General features: G+C 42.4%; 1 long non-coding RNA gene across 2 annotated transcripts in view; it reads left to right on the top strand.

Annotated features, from left to right (window-relative positions):
* LOC114765663 (uncharacterized) overlaps positions 1-14,455 on the top strand; it is an 87,634-nt gene that overhangs the window by 38,859 nt on the left and 34,320 nt on the right. For both annotated transcript variants that reach the window (XR_003742699.1, XR_003742698.1), the window contains exon 2: positions 6,408-6,582. This is a non-coding gene — a long non-coding RNA (uncharacterized LOC114765663). The remainder of the gene's footprint in view (positions 1-6,407; positions 6,583-14,455) is intronic.

Raw genomic sequence — 14,455 nt, 5'->3', positions numbered from 1 at the left:
CAATGATCAATAGAGTTTGTTTTAGTAGATCAATATGTGCCGTGGCTGCTGAAGGACAACGTGCATAAGTTAATATTTGCATTTCAAAGAGTCCTATATCTCATGGCCCCATTGGAAATCCATACCATTTTGTACAACTGTATTTCATATTTATCTGTTTTATCTCTGCAGCTCTGACTACTATTGATTCAGCTCTCAGTATTTACTGCTTCCAAACTGCCATAGGTTTTATGTGTCAAAATGTTTTCAGGAAGCTGATACACCCTGCTTGTGCTGTCTTTCTCTCGCCTTTCTCCCTTTCTATCCCAACCCCCTCACCAACCTTTTTCTTTGGCAGAAAAGGAAATTAAAACATGTCTTCCTCCCACCTTTATGGAGCTCACCAGTGTGTGAGACAGATTTATTTAAATAAATACATCTCCCCAGTTCCGGCGGAATACCCAGAGTCTCTTCAAAGTGTCACCCTTTCAATGAAGCCGGCTCCCAGTGGAGAGCTGTTTTGCTTACCTGTAGTATCTGTAATGGGTTGCTCTGTCGACTGATCTTTGGCATGCATGGAAGGTTCATTCCGTCATGTGAAATGCATCAGTTTCATTATAATGTACAGCACAGTGTGTAGTGTGCCTTATTACTGACTGCTTAATGACTGATCTCAGCTGAGGATGGAGGAGAGCTGGGCCGATATGAAAGACAAAAAAATCATTTACAGCTGAAAGAATGTAGATTTGCCTGTTATAAAAGATCAATGGCTAGATTTAATAGGTTAATATGAATAAGATCCATATATGTTATTATACTAATGCATTGAGTCATGATTAAGATAAGTAGATTTGTCTCTGACATTTTCTTTTACGTAATGGAAATCATGTGACTTCACTCTCTACACTTCTGTTACGACTTAGACTTAATCTCCTGATATTCTTATAACCTAATTTATTGAGAATTGACAGATTGACTGTATGATTTTTATATTTTCCCTGCTTATTGAGTGGTCAGAATTTATGTTTAGCATGTCACCATAAATTGATTTAACTTATATAATTAAATTAACTCACTCATAATGGCCAATCCATAAACAGTAAGTAAAGATGAATGAGCAAATATTGTTGCCCTGCTTAAGTGAAAGCTGCAGTATTGGGTTATAGAAGATGATGATGAACCTGATATAATCAGTAATAGGAAAAAAATTCACACACATAACATATATGCAGACACGGCAAATCCGAGTCAAGGGCACAGGCACTGACAAGCAACTGGCCCCGACTCCGGCCGCCGCTCCTGTCTTCGTTTGCATAATGTGCGGTAGTTACAGTGCAGGGTGAAAAATCTGTCTCTCTTTCTCTCTCTCTCCCTGGTCCTCCGCCCGTGAAGGTCGATACAGGAACGTGATAGATTAATCAATACCCGGTGCAAGCGCAGTGGCACTTCGTGCAGGGGCAGCCGTGGTCAGGCTACGGGCCGTGTTTTAAACGCTTCGCACCTGACCCTGCTCACTTCGCTACGCTAGACCCATTTATTACCGAATCCCCGCAGCCTGGAGTCTCTAGAGAACTTCGGGTTTCACCTTCAAAGGCCAAGGAGCTTTATGGGGCTACAGTAGACAACGGGCAGTAATGTCAGTGCAAACAAAGCGTAGTTTCTGTTCGCCACGTTTAACTAAGTGACCTTACTTTCATTTTCTTTAAAAGCGGACTGTCATCTTTGGCGTAGTGAGAATGATCTTACCAAACATCGGGTGATTATGGACCCTTAGCGCCGTCAGTCGTAATGGAAGAGGACACTCCAGGTAGTACGTTTAAATGGCTCCCAACAGTGTTTTTAATCTGACGAAAATCAATAGAGCTTTTACTGTCACATTGGATGGCCGGTATTGATGTTCATGTGTCATTGTGAGAGAATCTGATGCCTCAATCCCCCCTCCTCTCAGCAAATGCGGCACAATATATCAACTGATCTTGTCCTTTTCTCTTCTCTGATGCAAAGTTAACAGAAGCTTTTGTTTGGTTAAACCGAAGCAAGGGTTTCTACTGGCAAATTACGGTCATGCTTGGTTTACACAACAGGACTTACATTAATGCTTTCTATTGATCTGCACGGCCAAAAAAAGCTTCTTTAGATGAATACAGACTTAATGGGTTATCACTGTAAGCTCCTGCAGTGAAAGAATGCTGATAGTGGAAGATGAATGTGCCCTTTTATGTGCTTGCTGTAATGAAGTTTTATATGAAATAAAGTTTTTTTATAGCTGTATGAGGTTTATAGCAGCCCTCTGGGAGAATTTTGGGGAAAAGAGCAGGAGATGCAGGCACGTTTGGTCCACAACTCCATGATGAAGAGTCCTCGACTTCTCCGGCCTCTCTGCAAGTCATCGTTTCCTGACAGCCTGCAGCCCCAGAGTCACATTTCAGGCCTGGCTGGTACTTAAAGGCCCATAATCCTCTGCTGAATGGTTGCAGCGGGGCCCGGGCAGGAGCCAATGACTCGCTTTAAGGACTCCTGCTGCTCTGGGACCTGGGGCTAGTGGCTGTTGCTGCTCCATTGAATGTGGTGCTGTCATTATTTATTTAGTTGTTAAGTGTTTAAAGTGGAGGGGTCCACTGGGATGAAGTTCAGTTGATGAAAAATATTCCACACATATTGGATACGGGAGAGGAAAAGTGAACTGAATGGTGTAAAAACGTTTCAGAATGAGAACAACTCAACGTAACCAATACAGTATAAATCTCCAAATCCGTTCTGAACGGGAGACCCGACAGTTTGTTTTTCCTCCTCAAAGCCACCGAGGGGCTGAAATGAGTATCATATTTGGGGGGTTTATGCAATGGGAGATGGGCATGAATAAATTATTGTTAGCAGGGGATTCCTTAAGAGGTGGCATTTGGCCTGAAACAGTTGGCCTTTGTGATAACACCATCAGTAAATTTCAGAGTTCACCCGTGGGGGCCGCAACTGCCATTTCACGCCCCTGCACCTGACCCCACAATAGATCTTATTAAACACTCATCCACTTAGAACATTACCCCTAGTTTAGGGTGACTGTTAGTTTTACTTAACCCCACTTTTTATGCATGGGGTGTTTATTTGCGTGCTTCTTCATCGAGTAGGCAAAAGCAGAAGGGGACAAATTGAATGATTCCCGGTACCTGCAGGCTTGAATACATTCCCTGGACTGGTGAACCTGCTGGAGTCTGGCCTTCCTGTGAGATTAATGGCCACTGGACACCACTGTAATGAAGTAGTCTGGCTCGGCCAAACAGGGCTGAATTAATCATGGTGTCCACAATTGGGCCACACGGACGACAGATCTTTATAAATCACGCATTATCATTTCATTTTTGTTTTTCGCTCACATTTCAATTCCATTTCCCTCGTTTCCACCTCTGTCATGCCCCTTGATCTGTTTCTCAGTATCACTCTCTCTCACCCGGTTGTTTATTTACAGCTCTGTGTCTGGTCCTGCTTGCCAGGCCCCGCCCTCCCCTGCACAAATCCAGGTCACTGCACTGAAGGACAGGAAATGAGAAGTTAATTAGATAATGAGAGGTGAAACAGGAAAAAAAAGTGTGCTTGAGTCTTTTTCCTGTTTCTTTTCTTTTTCCTGTCAACTGCAATCTTTTTTTATATGCAGATCTCCTTATTTGCATGAAAAAAATCCTTATCAATAACGTTAACCATGTTAATACAATTAAGAGTAAACAACAATATATAATAGATAATAATTAATAAAGTTATATCTTACACTCAGGAAGAAGGAACGATTTTGCCGGTCCTTCATACGGTCTTATATTCCTTGCTAGTTAAACAATAGGACTGATCATTTTTGGTCTGGTTTCAAGTACGTTTTTTACAAATGTCACCATGCATGAAAAAGAGAACCTAGAACCTACAGTATTACTTATGATTGTAGATTCTGGTCATTTTGAATATGCAGCTGAAAACTGCACATAATGTCACTGAGCAGCACAGTTACATTTGAGGTAGTTGAGGGAGAGATTACAGTGCATTACTTTTTGGTTCTCCAGGACAAAGTATTTGTAGAACACTTCTCCCCCTTACAGTTTCTGTAGCCAATTCAGCTTTGTCAACTTTGCATAGAACACTAGTGTAATTTATTTTCCAACATTTTACCCTGCTTGAAGACCCACCCAATCTCTCTGTCTGTCCGTCTCTCCCACTCTCGCTTTCTCTCTCTGCCAGGTCAATAAAGGAAGACATGGACAGTCCAGTGTAGCCATTTTGCTTTAAATTAGATCTATTGTGGTGCAGCAACTATGCTTTCTTCTTTAGTGTAAAGACACATAGACTCAGCCTCTGCTTCTGTAAAACATAAAGTGCATCATTGGGGAATCAGACTTTCCACTGAAACACATCAAAAAATGAAGACACAAACCTGTATTGATCAAAAAGGGGTCAGCTTTGAAGTTGTTTCTGGCTATGTCTGAGAGCTGCTGTCCGGTGAGAGGTGTCTGTAGCATAGCGTTATTGTGGAAAATAAATTGTGTTGCGGTACTGGCGCCACGTCCACCTCCTCATATCACAAACGGCCCGACTCTGTCAGAAGGGTCTGTCCACACTTACCATTTCTGCTTGGATCCTGCTGATACCGGCTCTGGCTGGTCCCCTTGCAACATGTAGTTAGAACGTACTGTACACCCCTGTACCACTGTAATACACATGACCGATGGGCACCAATCAATATGCTATACCCATTCACCGAGCCTGATGCCATCTAATTACTGCTGGTACTTTCCCCAACATCCTTACACACTCCATTACCCCTGGCAGATAAAATAGCTAATGTGGTTGGGGAGTATGATTACGAAGAAATTGATAATCGTAATGGTTTTGCTTGATGGTGCGATTGCAATTAATTTGGCAGTTTTATTTAAGCAAGGTATAATCTGGAATGGGGATTTTAGCATATTGCTGAACATCTATGTTGGATGGATTATATCACATGGACATTTTCCACTCACTTGCTTTTTATGTTCATAAATGAACAACAATAATAAAACAATTCTATGGTTTTCTGAAGGCCAGAACAATATCTCACATCTTAGTAAAATGAGTGAAATATGATAATAATGTTATGAATTCTGGCTTGCGCATCTTCTGTTCCAACCAATGAGTATTTAGTCTGGCCATTCTATAAATGTTTAATTTATGCCAAACAGAATGAGTTATTCTGTTCCAATTAGTAACAATTAAAGTAAGACACTAAATGATTTCTACTATATATATATATATATATATAAAACACTAAACATTTTTGTAATTAATTGCAATTAATAACTGACAAAAAGCAGAACAGCATCTGCAAAATAGCTATCTACAGTAGTCCTGTGACACAAATGCACTGCTGTGCTGAAATTGAGAATTTAATGAAAAATAGACTGTATTGAACATATTTGGATTAAACTGCATTTAATGGGATTTTTACACAATGCAATGGAGATTTGCTTTTATGAATTGCACATTCTCTTGGCACTATATGCTAAGGTAAATGATATTGCTGTCACACTCTTCTAAACATAACATGGTAAAGATTATTGATGAGTGCAATAAGACCAAATTATATGAAAGAAGTTATGAAAAAGAAATGTCATGAGCTCTAATGAGAATTGGGATTGTTTACCTTTTGCAATTATTGCTTGTGCTGTGCATCTTTCGTAATTGTTGCAGCGTTGTACACTTTTGCTATTGTTCATGTTTAGCCTGTGAAATCTTTTCTTAAGTGAATGGCTGAATTTCTCCAAAAAAGGAACCCATGCATCTTTTTAAATATTTGGGAGGTCTTTTTAAGGAAAAAATTGCATACATCTAGAGTCATGGCTGGAGTCATTTTTGTATGATGCCTCCCTCCCCACACTTCATATATTGAAAACATTACACGCTTCTGAGCTACAGAAAATTGCTCATTTTTTCCGACATGTAACCCTTCTGACATACAACTGAAAGAGGTAAAGTGAACCGATACGTAGAGAGAAAAAAAAAAACCCCACCGGACCATCTCTGTAACCCAACAGACCCTACCAGCCCACCTCCCCGCCCCGGGGCTCGGCCACGGGCCGGCCTCATTGCTAGGCCTCTGCTTGTGTCATTATTGATCCCCCTCCCTCTCCATAATGAACTGCAGCTACAGCTCCATTACTGCAGCCTCAGCCCATTGGCTGGAGGTAATAGGAAATTAGCCAGCGTGCAGTGAGCCTGTCAGTATCGATTTCACTACCCAGATTACTTGTTACAAAAGAATAGAGCTGTCTGTGGCATAATTGAACAAGTTAACTCCTTGTCTCATAAAATGTAAGCCCATATTGATTGTGAGCTTTGTTATATGCAGAAGAAAGAAAGTTGTTTAAACTGAGGAGGTGCTGATGTTTCCCTTTTACTTTTTTTTTTTACCCCAGGATGATACCAGGGTGACATTCAGCTGGAGCCATTCTTGCTGAATTGCAGAAAAGAAGCCGCAAATGAGTCTTGTTCCATCAGGCCTGTGCTCACTGCATTTCCTGTAGATCGAGTCTCCTCCGCCGCTGCCGTTTTGTTTTCCCTCCCCTAATAGCACGACTGCCGCTGTTCTTGGTGAGTCACTTGAACAGATGCACATTGCCCTGCTCCAGAATAGTGTGAACAAGTAATGGTTATATAAATTGGGTCGGTCACATAGCATAAATCTACACCATGAACTGTCACAGTAGAGCATTTGATTTAAAAATGATTTTGCCTTCAAAGACCCGTTGTCCTGACGACCCCTCCAAAAACACACTAACATACACATCCCCCAATTCAGTGATGAATAGGAGCATAATTGCCCTCTCTGCTGGCAAAATTGTGCCATTATATGTGAAGTATTTAAGGGAAGCATCATCCTATTAATTAGCTCACCAAAAGGAGGGGATGTGGTTAATTATTTAGCTGAGCCTACTGTAGGCAGCTGGCCTCCCTCCATAATGGAGGTGATCTCTACAGCCTGATCAAGCAAATCATTGGAGGTTTGGAGATTTCCCTCCCTGGCGCCAGCCTGAACAATAGAGGATGGAGAGGGGGGGAAGAAGAAATGGGAGCAAGAGATCGATGTAGAGAGGGAAAATAAAAAGAAAAGCCTAGCTATTGCACATACAGTAGTATACATACATAGATTACAAAATTTATTGAAACATTTTATGTAATGTCTTTTTATGTAAAAACAACACACAAAAATATGTGTTGTTTAAATATAATTTTAAAAAAGTGTAAAAATATTTGCTCTGTTTTTTTTTTTAGTTTAGGTAGAGATGTAGGTTCAGGCTTATATCAGTCTTGCTACACAGAGCATGTAAAAACATGTGTGAGTGTGTGTGTGTGTTTGTGCGTGTGTTTATCTGAATGCGCATGAAGGGAAAAAGCCACCCCTGGGCCCTCCTCTGCAAAGTGCAATGCTCCATAAAGCCGCACTAAACAGATGAGTACTTATTCCACACTGTTACTCCTGCTAATTAGAAAATGGAGCCCAGTCAAGAGTAAAACGGATGGTTTATTTAAACAAATTTACCAAAATTGTTCATTAGAGGTTAAACAAAATGAAACCTTATTTGTTCGGAAGAGGGGTTTAGCGGATGGGGCGCGGATAGGGGGTAATAAATTGTTTCATGTGTGAATTTAGCTGTTGTCCCTAACACAGACATGGAAGGTACAGCGATTTCCCCTGATAGGGTGAGAGGTTAATAAAATGCTCTTTCGGTTGCTTATTTCCTCTTCTCCTCTGCTGAGTGATAAGTAGCTAACCAATGAAGCCTGTAATTACGATCTTACAGAACCCGGCCTGATCTGTATATAAATCTCACCATCCAATTACAAGATGTAATAATTCTGCACTCAAGCTGGTAATGAGGTCTAATACTCGCGCATGTGATAATCCCCTCTGGATGCTGGCTTGATCAGATGTTGGCTTTGTAATTAGACTGGCAGAAAATCATTATTTCGTGTTCAGGAAAAAATTAGGTTGGTGGGAAGTTAATTTTCTTCCCATTCTCTGAAGCGTAGACAAGAATTTAACGATTTAATCATGATTGTTAGCTATTTTGCAATCAATTTGTAATGATTGTGTCGCAACAGAGGATTGCTGGGAGATGGGACTGTAAAGATCGGAGGTGTCACTGATATGGCAGGGCTGTGTGTAGCAGTTGTAGCAGGGAAGATAATGTCAGGGGAAGAGGGAAGGGAGCAAGACCATGAGATGAATGGATGTGAGAGAAACATCAAGATAAAATTGGAAGTAGTATCTAAGTATAATAGATGTTATTTTGATTTCAAATTATTATGTACACTAACGTACCTTCATAATATATTACAACTTGCAATTTTATACATAGTCATAAACATTGATATTTACTATATTTACTATTAAAAAGATGTCAAGGACTGGTATTGCATGGTGCTCCAGAGCCGTGTCTGGACCTTTGATTACTTTGGACAGCGCTTCCCAAATTCCTGAATGTTTGCACCCGCTGTTATATGTATAAATCTTCCCTTATCATGTCGTCATGGGTCATTGCGTGTGTTATGTGTCCTCTCCAGTCTTACAATGCATGCTTTGTTTCATTGTTTTTAATAAATCCCACTTTATGTGTATAAGTCCAGCAATTGTGTCCTTCATTTCCATGCTGGCACCTGCAAATGTGACTAAAGAGTATATATACAGAAATATAATAAAGTGTTAGTAAAGTTTCCTGTCTGTATACTATATGCTTTTAGCTTTTTTTTTTCCCACTCTGAGCTGTCTGATCGTGTTTCTCAGTCAGGGTTTGGAGGACTTTTTATGGAGCAGTAGGCTTAGACAATCCCATGCAATAGAAGTCAAACCCCTCATTGCAAACCCCCTGCTGCTCTGGAATGAATACTTCATTGATAAAGAATTGACTGCCGTCCTTGGGGGAAATTTCTATAATTGATTATGTTTGAAGTGATCCCTGATGGCCGGCATGTTCAAAGAGACTGTGCTTTTTTGATCAATTATGATAAAGCTTGGTGCTTAAAAATTTGACTGCTATCCTGTCCAGTTTTATTCACTTATTCGCTATATTTGCAGACCACTTTGAAAAAGTGCCATGGGCAATCGTGCAGCAAAGCGCGTGCCTACGCCAGTGAAGATTTCCACATCGCGCTTGTTTGTGAGCGTTTGCAAGCAACTTAATATTTACTCATATTGAAGTGGAGATCACAGGCAAATACACATAAAGTGGGCTTTTCAAACGGGTTTTTGAGGTCAGCTAACTGGCCGGCGTCTGACCAGGAGGCGTCCTCTGGGGGGTTGGGGTGGGGGGTGCATGCGGTGCTCCTGGGTGCGCATCGGGCTCATCGAGAGAGCGGCTCAGACCCAGCCAGCCCCTCCGCCTCCCTTCTCTGTACTCCACTCACCTGTTCAATACCTCAGAAGGGCTTTCAAGTGCTCTTTGAAAAAATCAGAGAGCGTGTTCTTTCAGGCGCTCAATAGCAAGCCGTACCTTAGCCTCCCTCCCTCTCTCGCTCCCTCCTCACTTCTCCCCAGACACCTCCCCTCTTCTCTCTCCTCTTTTGTTTTCGCTCCATTTTCCCCCTTTTCTTTTCTCTCTCTCTCATTTTTTTTTACAGGAAGTGCACCTCTCTTCCACCTGGCTGCCTCTCTCTCTCTCTCTCTCTCTCTCCCTAACACTCCATTGGCATTCGTCAGTGCTGTCACTGCAATAAGCAATAAAGCAGCCCGGTGGGAGGAGGAGAAGCTGGAGAGAAGATGGGATAAATCGTAGGGGCCGGGAGATGAACGTAAGGCCGTGGCAGAGACGTCGGGCGCTCCACAGCCCCTTTGTGTTTGGATAAAACAACAGAATGAATAAATCATTGCAGTGAATTACCTCAGTTGGAGCAGCGATTGGGGGGAAATCAAAGCCACCACACGAACTGGCCAGGTTCCTGCGGGAATAAATCTCCCTGCCCCGTGCCCGTTGGCCAAGCTGGCACAGACCCCCGCCAAAGTTAAATAAAATATTACTGTTGAGCCGTAAAAGATAATTAGTCTTGTCTCCTCTCTTTTCTCTCTCACAATTAAACGTGACCCCCAATGTTTAATGAATGCTTCAATAAAGCCCACACCCAGAACACCATGCTGCAGGTATGAAAGGCCGTTGTAGCAGGAAAATGAATCTTCTCCCCCATCCAGAAAGTGCCACAGATGACACTGACTGAGTTCTGCCACGGTGCGCCAGCATACACGGATATACGCCCAATAGAGGGGTTTATTTTTGCCACCAGCACAATTATTACAGTCAGCTTCACCATAATTACGCTCCTGTGCCAGTATGAAGCCATCACGTTTATATATTTGTGCTTACTGGCGGCTTTTTGCAGAGCTTGGGAAAAGCTCAGTGTCCTCAGGCTTCTCCCTTTTTTGTGCTTTGATAGCGCGGCACATTAAACTGTCACTTCCCACGGCGACTGCGCTATCGCCCATTACAAGACTATCTTCGCAAAGTAGTACAGGGTTAACATTTTTAGTAATCTTCCTTTTATGAAACATATGCCCACTCTATAACAAGAGAGGAACTAATTATAGACTTGTAATGGAAAGATAAATCCGCTGTACTGACTCCTTTGTGCTTGGCATAGCGCTCCAAATGGACAATGGTTTGTTTAATGACAGCTTTATCTGGTATGAGCGTTTCTGTTAACCTGAAAGCCAGTAATTATGAGCAATGCCAGCTTAGCGCTGGGCATTGTGGTTGGGGCTGAGTTCCAGGGAAAAAGCACCCGGGGGCTTTTATTCCCCCCTTGTTTATTGCTCTTCATTGGTGTCTTTTAGGTCTTTGCATAACATCTCTTGCAGGGTTTGCAGAGGGGTACACACAGCATGAAAAACAAGATATTAACAGTGTGATAATATGATGATGTGTGTGCACTAATATGATGTGTGCTATTATGGGAAGATTGGAGTACTAGGCATTGTACTAGGTCCATAATAAATAAGGTTGGAATGTAGCAGAAAACACCAGTAATGCTGATACATATTTAGAACGTGAAAATTATGTATTCTGTGTTATGTACACATTAAAATTAAAATATAATTTACGGACTTAAGAATGCTGAGAATAAATAAACGAATATCTACAGTAATATAAATCTGCTTTTATGTGCTAAATTACAGAAATGGATGTTGATGGTGATATGCCAGTTGCCAACTTTAGTATATTAGCAGGGACGTCCCATATTTTGGACTTAATAGGTTAGTCCCACATGAGACTTCTCTTGTCATCTCTTTTAACTGGGCCTCCACAATGAAATTTAATTAGTCATGAAACCCACATGCGTGAAGGTGATGCGGCCACTTACAAGGGCGCACTTCTGCTTCACATGCTCAAATGCGGATGTGGATGACAGTCAATAATAAATAATATTCATGTTGATATTTTATTCATCTTTAAAATAGATGTATTTTTGCCCAAACCTGACTAAAAGGTCATTGTGTCAGTTTCTTAAATTAATACCAGTTGGCGAGTGATAATATGTTCATGAAAATATGAAACTATTAAATTTACCCAGACATCCATTTCTGCAAGTGTTTTGCGCACTGTAAAATCCTAGTTCTGTGGAAGTGTGGAAGGGTGGGCTGCTGAAAACCACACAGGGATTGTCTCCATGTTCTCTATCATCTACACCACTCCCCAGCGCACGGTGTTCCTGATTGCATCGCCCGTGCCTGGGAAAGGGAAAGTAGGAAAGTTACCCTCCACAGTGAACTGCTGCGGAAGGTGTCGGTACCTGCGCGACTGTCACTGAGCTGCCTGCTTTGCTTTTTTTTGTTTTCTCAGAGCCGCCGCTTTGACTGTATACATGTTTGCATGTTGAGTGTGCGCTTGTCTGTGATAGCGCCGGTGCGCCGGTGTGTAACGTGCGCCGGGCTCCTGCGCGAGTTGAGTTCATGGATCTCACCTGGGGGTTCAGAAAGGCCGCAGCAGAGAAAGAGCGTGATTGAGCTCGATGCTGTGAGCTTGACGCCCGCGCCGGCGCGGTGCCGAAGTGATGGTGATGCCGCTGGCGCCAGCAGTCAGCCGTGAAACTCTTCGAGGGGAAGGATGGACAGAAAGAAGGAAACTGAGAGCGAGGGAGGGACAGAAAGTGGAGCAGCTCAAGGTCAGAAGCAGGCACTCTTCCATTAGCAGCGTTTCTGTTTACCCTGGGCCTGGGCCCCACCAGGGATTTGGTGGCATATGCCTGCCGCCCCTGGCAGCTTAGTGACAGAACACTTAGCAGGGCAGAAGTAGGGGTCCAGGCTGGGAGGTGGAAGGCCAAGGCCGTGTCCTGGGGCGAAGCCGGCTACAGGGAGAGTATCGCTGCTGCGCGAGGGATTTGTCTGTTGATCTTTCCGTTCGCCCGGCCGTCTCCACGCGCGGTTTCCTTCCTTGTGTGCGTTTGTTAGCCTCTCAGTGTTGTGTAACTAGAGGCGACATGCAAACCTCATGCTTTTGATTTTCAATTAACACAAAATCCCTCTTCACCAAAACAAGTGAGGCACGTCATTGCGAGCAGAAGGAATCCAACACAGATGTGGCAGCCTGGCTGATTATTCCGGCATGGTTTTTTTTTTTTCTTTCTGATGCTCCACTGCTGCGCCCGGGAGTCATTTACTACTCTCATTACTCTATATGACACCAATTACTCTTAATTGTTTACTGGTGAATATTTAAGCTTTCCCAGGTCTGGCAAAGTGTTTAATTTAGGCTTTTTTTTTTTTTGTGCTGCCACATGCTTAGATAGAACTTTTATTCTGAACTCTTCGACTTGGCCGTCTGGGGTGAGGGTAGTCTGGCATTGCTGGTAATAGAGATGTGCCAAAGTGCCCTCATTAAGAGAGTGCACAACTCTGTTCACCCTGGCGCAGTCTGGCAGAAGAGGCTCTATTATGTCGGAAACAGGGCTGTAGCTGAAATCTCATTTACTGTATATGGACTCGCTTGCTGAACCCCAAGAGTCCCCTTATGGGAGCTTTCAACGAGAAAGAGCCAAGTCCACAGACATGATTACTACAGACAGACCTGTATTCAGACCTTGGTAGCATGTCAGCGTGCAAGACAGGACTATTTCCTGCCTAAAGTACATCGTAAAGTATAAAGTATAACGAATGGAGTCATACAAGTATTGGCTATTAATTAGGGCTGTCAAAATTTTATTGCAATTAATTCCTGAAAATATGTGCCTTGTGCTACTGTGTGCGATGAAAAAAATTCCTCACGTCGCACCTGAAAAGATGCAGTCACATCACAGACACCCTGCAAGCATGTTGCTTCTGTGTTTGAGCATCTTGGCAGCCATGTGTCTTCATTTGAAAATGATGATGTAAATGAAAAACATGCATCATTTGAATTGATCATAAAACGTCCGTCTCCATCTTTATTCAAGCCGTCTGTGGCAAGAATGAATTTTTATAAAAATGTCATAGGTCAGACCCCACATGAAGTAAACAAACTCAGAAAAATGCAGGAAGCCAACAAAATTACACAGAATGTGAAATATAAATGAATCACAGTGATTAACCTGTTAATTTTGACAGCCCTATATTTTATTTTTGAATTTACTGATTCATTTAGATAGTGTTTACAGTTATTTTGACCAGTTTGCCATCATTTCCAATCCAGACAAACAAACTTGTGAAGCCCTTGAACATCAGGGCCCCAACAGGCCTGAAGAAGCAGCACGGGCAGTTTCATCACAGCTCTAACACAATAGAGCATTTCATAAGGAATGTGCGGCCGGCAGAGCCTCCTGCATTGCATTAAGCCATAATTGGGAATCAATACTGGTTCTACTATGGGAATCTATGTGACAGATTACTCAGGAGGGCCTGCTGTATTTACAGGCAGTGTATACAGGCTGGTGATGAAAAAGTTTGATTGTATTTTATGGGGAGGGCTCTCTGACCCGGGAGGATTGCTTTCCAGCGTCCCGCGTCAGTGTGCATCAGGCTAAGTGACAGCTAAGCCACGAAGTTTAACGCTGCATTAGCTTGGTGTCTTTACTGTGCGTACTGTGCTATGTTGCTCCCTGTATATGCAGTAGGTGGCCACTGATGGCTTGTAATGTAGACTAATAATATGTTGTTGACCTTTGACCTTTGTCAAAGCCATATAAATGGCCTCCATTAAGAGAGAAACTGGAACATGCTCTGAAAAAGCACAGCTTGCACAGATGTTTTGGGTTGTAAAAGGTGTTTAAGGTCAAAGCCAATAGCGAAGCTACATTGAAAAACCCCAATTAGATTCCAGCAGCAAGATTTCCTTTTATCATGTTCCCTTTTTAGTCCTTGCCTTAGAGCTGAAAATGGAATAACTGAGGATGGATCTCCATAATGTGTTGCATTTGCTCGCCCCGACGTTCCCGGGAGCTTTTTGTTATATGCCAGTTATTGGGCCAGATTGGATCATGGTAGACAGGTTAGCTTAGTGCTGGA

Source organism: Denticeps clupeoides, chromosome 16 (genome assembly GCF_900700375.1).
Source record: "Denticeps clupeoides chromosome 16, fDenClu1.1, whole genome shotgun sequence".
NCBI classification, from domain to species: domain Eukaryota; kingdom Metazoa; phylum Chordata; class Actinopteri; order Clupeiformes; family Denticipitidae; genus Denticeps; species Denticeps clupeoides.
This window is presented reverse-complemented; position numbering and strand designations above follow the sequence as displayed.